Below are 8,621 nucleotides of genomic sequence, written 5' to 3' on the forward strand. Positions count from 1 at the left end.
TTTTTTTGTACCTCTGCTAAGGTTTCTTGTAAATCCTAATTTGCTAATTCTATTCTATTCTTTTTCTTGTGAATCTTAATTACTAAGAGTTCAGACTTTTTTTTTTTTTGTGAATCTTAATCACTAAGAGTTCAGACCTTCTCCAAATAATCTGAGTGAACAGTGAGATTTTATCCTTCTTTAATGTTATAATTCTCTTTCATAATCCATCTTATGGCATCACCTGAAGTGAGAGTTACGCAGAATCCAGAATTACTTGAAACAGAAGAGGAGGAGATTGTAGCATTGGAGGTGGAGGATGTGAAGGAAGGAGTCGAAATATGCTCTAAAAGCTTAATAGGGAGACTAATGGCGGATAGAGGGGTTAGCGGCGGAACAATGGAGGGTGGACTCAGAGCTATCTAGAATCAACTTGAAGGATTTAGAGTCAAAGTGCATGGAGAAAATATATTCCAATTTTTCTTTTCTAAGGAAGCAGATGTGATAAGGGTAGAAAGGGGATCTCCATGGCTGTTTAAGAATTATATGATCTACCTTAGAAGATGGCAGCCAGGTATGAAAGTGGAACAGGAGGACTTTACTCGAATTCCAGTATGGATCCAAATGTGAAAAATGCCTGAATTTTGCAAAACAATAACGGCGGCTCGGAGGATAGGTCAAAAACTAGGGGAGGTAATGGAGGCTGATAAATTTGCCATGAGAGGCAAGGAGGACCGGATTATGAAAATAAGGGTTAATATGGATGTGACCAAGACACTACGTCAATCAATAAAAGTAGCTAGTCCGGATAATACAGTTTTCGAAATTATGCTGAAGTATGAAAAATTGGGGATCTATTGTAGTTTCTGTGGTCACATCGGGCATGAAACAAGGAACTGCGAAGAGTACCTGGAATTGTCTGCAAATCAGCAGGAGATTAAAGAGAGATGGAATAGAGTGTTGAAAGCAGATCAGATCGGGTGGAGAGTGGAAGAGTAAAAGGAGAACTCACACCCAAACCCAGGTGGAAAGGAGACTGGATTCTCTCAACCTCATAATAAACCTACACCAGTAAGTCTTCTAAAAAACCTTTCTAACCTATCATTCAATGACCATAATCCCAACTGTATCCATAAACCCCCATATTCTCAAATACACCTGAACCAAACCAACATTCTAAAGCCATCAGCTCAATATCACATCTCAAATCCGCAGAAAAACCAAAACATTATTCCATACACTAGAACAGAACCGGTGCCAGGAGGTATGGAAGGTTCGATATGGATAGAAGAAGTAGGGGTGTTTCACGTAGGCAGCACGGAGAGAGGTATTAAAAGAAGTAGTAAACGACCAAAAATCAAACATTTGGTGAGAAATATGGAGGTGACGGAGGTAGGGAGCAAGATTGTTGGTGTTAAGCGGAATTCGGAGCAACAAGATGAGTCCTTGATCGAAGAAGACTCTATTTTATCTACTGAATTTTATTCTAAAGGGCTTCAGGGTGTCATCCCAAAAGCGGCACCCCAAGGTTCATGAAGATGATCATGTGGAACTGTCGGAATTTGGGAAAACCCCTAACAGTTCACAGCATCAAAGGGTTATGCAGGACCCATTCCCCCGAAGTGGTATTCTTATGCGAGACCAAAAATACTATTTCGTTTGTGGAGAAACAAGGCAGAAAAGTAGGTTTTCAGAAGTTCTATTATGTTGAACCAAGAGGAATAGCAGGAGGGCTGGTATTAATGTGGAAGGAAGGTGAAGATATTAATATTATTCAGCATGATGATTTTTTTTATTCAATTCACTTGGAGAGACAATGTGCAGAACAGAATTTGGGAGATTTTTGGAGTACATTTGCATAATGAGGAGGCCCAACGAAACGTTCAATACAATCAAATCTTAAGTATATTGGATACAGCTGGAGAAAATATTTTGATTACTGGTGATTTTAATGCTATCTCAGCCTTTAGTGAAAAAGAAGGAGGAAGAATGAAAACTATATCTTCTATTCAAGCTTTTCGAGACTTTATTAATGGAGGCAGCCTGGTTGATATTGGATATGAAGGTAGTATGTTCACTTGGAGTAATAAACAGGCAGGAATTAACCTTATTCGAGAAAGATTGGATAGATGTTTGGCCTCTATTTAGTGGAAACAGAATTACCCAAATGGCTCGGTGGTGCACTTAGATGACACAGGATCTGACCATAGACCGCTTCTAATTTCCTCGGATAGAGGAGGTTTTAAAACAAAGAGAAGGTTTAGATTTCAGGAAAGATGGTGTGATAGCGAAGAAGCTAGGCATGTGGTGGTAAATTCATGGAATATGGAGGTTGAAGGATCGCCGATGTTTGTATTATTCAGCAAGCTTAAACAATGTAGACACAATTTGGTGGCATGGCAGAAAAATTCGTCTACTAACTCAAAAAAAAATATTGCTGAATTGAACTCAAAGCTGAATGCAGAGAAGGATAAAGGTGGAGGGGCTGACACTACTATGATCCGGGTCTTAGAGGCGAAACTAGAAGATGAATATGAGAGGGAGGAAAGATTCTGGAAAGAAAAAGCCAGGGTGCAATGGTTGCAGTGGGGTGATAAGAACACAAAATTCTTTCATGCCAAAGTCCGTATGCAGAGAAGCAAAAATAAGTTGCACAGGCTGAAAAGTGATTCGGGTGAGGTTGGTACTAATCCAGAACAAATAGCTAGTATTGCGCAGTAATATTTTGAAAACCTATTTACTACTTCTAAACCAAAGGAACCGATTGAGGAGCTGGAGGGGTTGACTAGAAGGGTAGATAACAATACCAATCGAAGGCTAACTAGACCAGTCTCGGATCAAGAAATCAAAGATGGAGTTTTTTCTATTAATCCTCTCGTAGCACCTGAAGATGATGGATTCACTGCAAAATTTTATCAGTTTTTCTAGGACACTATTAAAAGGGATGTTCTTAATGCTGTTCTTAGCTTCTTTGAGGGAGGGAAGATGCTCAGAGCCTTCAATCATACACACATATGCTTAATTCCTAAAGATCCCAACATTAGAAAAATGAACCAGGTGAGGCCAATCACTCTTAGTACTATTTTTTATAAAAGGGTAAAGTACTAAATTGGTCCCCTAGGTTTTGGCGTAATTCTGTTTTGGTCCTTAAGGTTTAAAGTGTTCTATTTGAATCCAAAAAAGTTTCATTTAGCATCAATTTAGTCCCACAGTGAGGTCAAAATTAAATAATTAACAAAATGTCCTACATAACAACAGTACAAGAACAAAATCGATAATCTGGAGAACAAGTACAAGCTCCAGAGGCATAAAATAAACCATTGATAGATCAATACATTTATTTATTATTTTTTTTATAATATAAATAAAATATTTTCTATAAAACTAAAGAAAATGATAAATAAATGTATTGATGCATCAATGGTTGATTTTGTGCCTCTAGAGCTTGTACTTGTTCTCCAGATTGTTGATTTTGTTCTTGAACTGTTGTTATGTAGGACATTTTGTTAATTATTTAATTTTAACCTCACTGTGGGACTAAATTGATGCTAAATGAAACTTTTTTGGATTCAAATAGAACACTTTAAACTTTAAGGACCAAAATAGAATTACGCCCAAACCTAGGGGACCAATTTAGTATTTTACCCTTTATAAAATTATCTCTAAAATTCTTGTGCATAGATTACAACATACTATGAACAGAATTATTAGCGATAATTAAAGTGCGTTTATAAAGGGCCGACTCATTAGTGATAATGTATTGATTGCTCACGAATTTATGCACTTCTTGAAGAATAAGAGGTTTGGGGATGAACAACTAGCGTTGAAAGTAGATATGAGCAAAGCCTACGACCGAGTTGAATGAAAATTCGTTTGGGCTATTATGGAGAAATTGGGTTTTTGTAGAAGGTGGGTGGAGTGGATGAAGGAATGTGTAACGACCGTTTCCTACTCTGTTGCTGTGGAAGGACAACCTCATAGTTATTTTAAGCCATGTAGGGGATTGCGACAATGCGACCCCCTTTTCCCCTATCTATTCTTATTTTGTGCAGAGGGACTCTCCCATCTGCTCCACAGAGGAGAACAGAGGAATGAGATCACTGGAATTCGTTTGAACTACAGATGTCCTTACATTACTCATCTATTCTTTACAGATGACTCAATTATATTCGGTAAGGCAACACCCCAAGTATGTGCTAACATAGCCAAGATCCTACAATCTTATAGTGAGGTGAGTGGACAAATGGTTAATCTACAAAAGTCATCCTTATTTTTCAGCAAAAATACCAATCCTGAAACTCGAGAGACTTTATCTGATATCCTCAACATTTCCCATGTTGGGAACCAAGATAAATATTTGGGTCTGCCCTCAGTGATACAGAGATCGAGGAAAGCAACCTTCAATTATATTAAGGATCGGGTGGCGAAGAAATTACAGCATTGGAAAAAATCCCTCTTATCAGCCAGCGGCAGAGAAACATTGATAAAAGTTGTAGCCACTGCCATTCTGATATATACGTTGGGGTGTTTCAAGCTGCCTGAGACTCTTATTGAGGAAATACAACGTATGATAATGAGATTCTGGTGGGGACAAAAGGAGAATGAAAGAAGACAACATTGGATTGGTTGGGATATAATCTGTAGACCTCATACTCAAGGGGAATTGAATTTCAAGGATTTAAAAGCCTTTAATCTAGCTATGCTAGGAAAACAAGGCTGGAGAATCATTTCTCGACCTCACTCTCTATTGAGCAAAGTTCTAAAAAGCAGATACTTTAAATACACTTCCTTTCTAAGGGCAGAGACAGGCTACAATCCGTCATGGGGGTGGCGCAGTATTTTGGAAGGGCGAAAAATTCTCGAAGAAGGCTGTCTATGGAGGATAGGACAAGGTGAAAAGTCAGGGTCTTTGAGGATAGATGGTTAAAACAGGTGGATCCTAGCTCAATTCACAACAATACTACTGCCAACAATCAAATTGAATGGGTCTCACAGCTAATAGATCACAACAAACAATGGCGAAGAGATATTATAGAAGCAACATTTCAACCAGACATTGCACAGATTATTCTACAAACTCTAATAAACGAAGGGGAAGATTTGCTAACCTGGCCAGCAGAGCGAAATGGACAGTACTCGCCTTTAGAATGCTCCACGATCCACCGGAACTGCTACCTGAAGTTTGTCAGCAGAAACAAATGTGGCGAGCTCTTTGGAGGATCCAATGCCCTCCCAAAGTAAAAAATTTCCTCTGGCGTGCTTTTCACAATGGTCTTCCAGTGAGGTAGAATTTGAACCACCGATTCCCAACAGTTCTGTCACAATGCCCTAGATGCCCAAATCCTTCGGAATCGGTGACCCACTGCTTGGCCTCTTGCTCTCACTCAAGACAGATATGGTGTTTGGCAAAGATCCAACCATCAGAAATGGCTGGAGATGACGACATACTTTGGAAATTGTGGGTGCATGTGAGTGGAAGGATGATGGGAGAAGATGGAGGAAACAGAAAAATAGCAAAGATGGCTTTCACCCTCTGGCAAATATGAAAAGTGCGTAATATGAAGATCTTCGAAGATAATAGCTTCTCACCTTTTGAAGTTGTCTCCATAGCAGATAAGATGGAAGAGGAATTTGCTACAAGGACATTACATGGATGAAGTATGTAACACCCTAACTACCAAAGCTCACGCTTCCGACTGCGCGACTCTGATAGCTCGGACATTACGACGACTTTTATATTATTTAATACTAAAATATGAGCCTGTTTAAAACTTTAAACCGCAATACCGCTCCCAAAAATACTTTCGTTTGATAACATACATCCATAGATACCATACAACTTACAAAAACTCATAAAGGGTACATCCATATATATACGTATACATATATAATATTACAAGCATTAACCAATACAATTCCTATCCCTCTTACAGGATATATCAAGATAAAGGCGAGGATTCATTAAACCATAACTAAAACAATACAAAGTATCAGAGCAACAACTAAATAAACTCTTCGTAACTTCTACGCCCATATCCTGAAAGGGGAAAAATGTAGGGGGGTGAGAACATCATCCTCGAAAGGGTTCTCAGTAGAGGGTTTTTGGGAATTACTGTAATAGGATACGTGAAGATAAACCGTACTAGTGATTAATAACCGTCTTATGCCTCCTTTTCAAAAATAACGGTTTACAATAAAAGTAAAGTCTGAAAATCTTTTCTGAAAGAAGAACCGTTCAATTCTCAAAAACTCAAAAGCCTTCAAAACGGTTTATCTATGCGGAACCAAAATAGCCTTTCATATTTTATTCCAAACCAGAAACACAAAACCGAAATCAACTATCGATTCATCTCATTCCAACCACGGCCCTAGGCCCAAACAAATCCAACCAACAACCAATCACCACAGTCCAACAGAGTCCCAGTAGCAAACACAAATAGGAAGATGCAAGCACAAACAAACAGTTATTGCAAGTAGAACAATTAGCAGTTAATCACAAGTAGTCACAAAGGCAAACCAAGTACAATATGCACACCCAAACAATGTCACATAGATGCATATGATGCATGCCTGTCCCTAGTGGCTGATGATATCATCTGTCGGTTATAAAGCCAACCCGACAAGTCCTGGTAGCTAACCATTGGATTGTCCCTCTGTCGCACATCCCCAACTCGAGTTATACTCATCATAAACTTGATCATAATCATGATCCATATCCATCACCCTCACTGGTGAATATTTACGGGGGCGAGCTCATCCGGGACTTTCACAGTGCCCGGCCACACTTACGACATAGGGTCAAAAGAGCTTCGAGTCTCAACCTGTAGCACGTGGTGGCTAGCCACTGCTTCCTCCCAGGGAAACTCTCATCTCCGATAGTGGAAGTGCAACATTCACATTTATCAATATCTCAGCATATATGCATTCATTCTTAGCCATGGATCAACATCCATCTCAGCCATCCGGCTCACGGTTCAATCCAGAACCAGCCAATATTGATAATCATACACAGCCATTCCGGCTTACGGTTCAATCCAGAACCAGCCAATATTCATAATCATACACAGCCATTCCGGCCCATAATAAAAACAGCACTTCCACCATTCAAAATCATCAAATTCATAAAACCGGCTTTTAGGCCATAAATCACTTTTCTCAAGTCATTTCACTTTGAAATCAAATTTCAACTCTTTTCAGCCTTGGCTTTAAAGATCTCATTTCTCAAATCATCTCAGGCTCATAAGCCACTTTCACTCAAGGTAAATTTCCCTTTTAAAAACAATGCCACTCTCGACACCCTCTTTCCAAAACTTCCATAATCATGGCAAGTTAAAAATCTCTGAGATATTCAAAATCACCCATCCAACAATGGGATTTTATAACAAAAGTTTCTCGGCAGAGTCCCAAGTCTTTAGGGGAGAATAACATAACTCATTTCACCAAATTCATTTAAAATCATTAAAACATTGGCTTTCCGATTTGAGTAAGAAAATAGGATCTAAGCCAAACCGAGTCGTGTAATCATCTACTTCTTTCAAAGCCGTTTCCTTTACTTAGGCAAAACCAACTTCAACCCCCATGATAAATTCTAGAACGTTTTAACTGTTCAAAATTGTTTTAGTCTTGCAAGAATTCAGAATTCAAAGAGTACTTAAAACCTTTCTCAAAACATTTCAAAATGAAACTTGTCAATAGACATTCGGGTTCTTTCAAAGTCATTGAAACTCCTCTAATTGAAACCCTCAAGTCAAATTCAAAGGCATTGCCCTCGTCACATTTTAAAACAGCTTTAAAACATAAGTTTCATCTAAATAACTTTCTCCTGAAAGAGATACAATGCCTTTCTTAAGAAGCAAGACTAAATCACAATTTCTTCTTTAATAATTCATTTCAAAAGCATGAATCATCCTTTTCTTGATAATTCGAATAAATAGTAGAAGTCTTTAACTCATCATTTGTCAGACAACATTTCAATAAAGACTCGGATTTTATAGAAATTTCGGCAGCATCTCCCCTAAAACTTGAACTTTGCCACCCGGTTCGGGTCCCAACTAAACCGTTTCACAATCCTTTTCAACAACCCAAATTTCAAAATCAGTCCAAGGCAAGCCAAAATCCAACAGTCATCTCAATTCCATATTTCAAGAAAACCGTTTCAACATCAAATCATTATCAGCCGAATAAACTCATTTCTAAAGCTTTAAAGAAACGGTTCAACAACAATCATTTATCAAAAATCAGATCATTTAAAGCCAGCCAGGCTGAAATCAAGAGTGTATTCTATTTTACACATTCTCAAGAAAATCCATTCAATTCAAATCAATTTCCAACGGATTCAACTCGATCTCAAAGCTTTAAAAGAGTCAATTTCAAAAGTATTTCGTTTCACAAAGCCACACAACAGTCGAGTCAAACAAACACCCATAATCATACAAAACAACCAAACAATACATAGGACTGATACAATCACCAAATACACATCCTCACATCAGTACCCATATGTAATAATTCCAATATACAAAATATAGTTTTCGGAAAGCGCCCCTACCTCAAAACGCAATTCCATAACCCAAACGCCTCATCAAGTCCTTTCCGCCTCAACCCGAATTGACGGCAACCAAAACCTCAGCTCCCAGTCACGT

This window comes from Arachis ipaensis, chromosome B05, assembly GCF_000816755.2.
Source record: "Arachis ipaensis cultivar K30076 chromosome B05, Araip1.1, whole genome shotgun sequence".
Classification (NCBI taxonomy): domain Eukaryota; kingdom Viridiplantae; phylum Streptophyta; class Magnoliopsida; order Fabales; family Fabaceae; genus Arachis; species Arachis ipaensis.